General features: G+C 42.1%; 1 protein-coding gene across 1 annotated transcript in view; it reads right to left on the bottom strand.

Moving 5' to 3' along the window:
• Positions 1 to 508, bottom strand: part of LOC119586816 (GTPase-activating protein CdGAPr-like) — a gene marked incomplete in the record, with an annotated part of 278,029 nt that overhangs the window by 234,485 nt on the left and 43,036 nt on the right.

Raw genomic sequence — 508 nt, 5'->3', positions numbered from 1 at the left:
ATGTATCCATGCCGATAACAATGCTCTATCTTGCATTAAAATCATGGCAGGTGTCACGGCAAAATACATTCTACAAAATCATGCTAGCTTTCAGTGATCATAGTAAAACAAAATAGGACAAAAGCATGCACATTCGCCATAACACGAAAAAAATGTGTGTGTATGCACTTCCCAACTCAGTGTACACTATGCAGATTTTCGTAACAAGAAAAAAAGATGGAAGAAAAAAATGGATACGGACGGGTGTGAAACATAAAAATAAAAGTCTGCGATAAAGAAACGTGTAATTCTCCCTTGCCAGACAGAGAGAACATTAACAACTGTTAATGTAACGGCGCCTGGGGCGTAGGCCACACGCATTACAAAACAGTGGCACGTCCTCCTCCTTTCCTCATCCATTCCCTCCCTCTCTGCCTCTCTCCCTCTCTTCCTTTCTCTCCCTCCATTTCTCCCTTTCTTCCCTACCATCAGCTGGTCCAAAGTACACATAAAATGTCCCCCAAATGAT

Source organism: Penaeus monodon, chromosome 22, assembly GCF_015228065.2.
Source record: "Penaeus monodon isolate SGIC_2016 chromosome 22, NSTDA_Pmon_1, whole genome shotgun sequence".
In the NCBI taxonomy this organism is placed as follows: Eukaryota; Metazoa; Arthropoda; class Malacostraca; order Decapoda; family Penaeidae; genus Penaeus; species Penaeus monodon.
The sequence above is the reverse complement of the archived record's forward strand: the minus strand, read 5'-3'. Positions and strand labels throughout refer to the sequence as shown.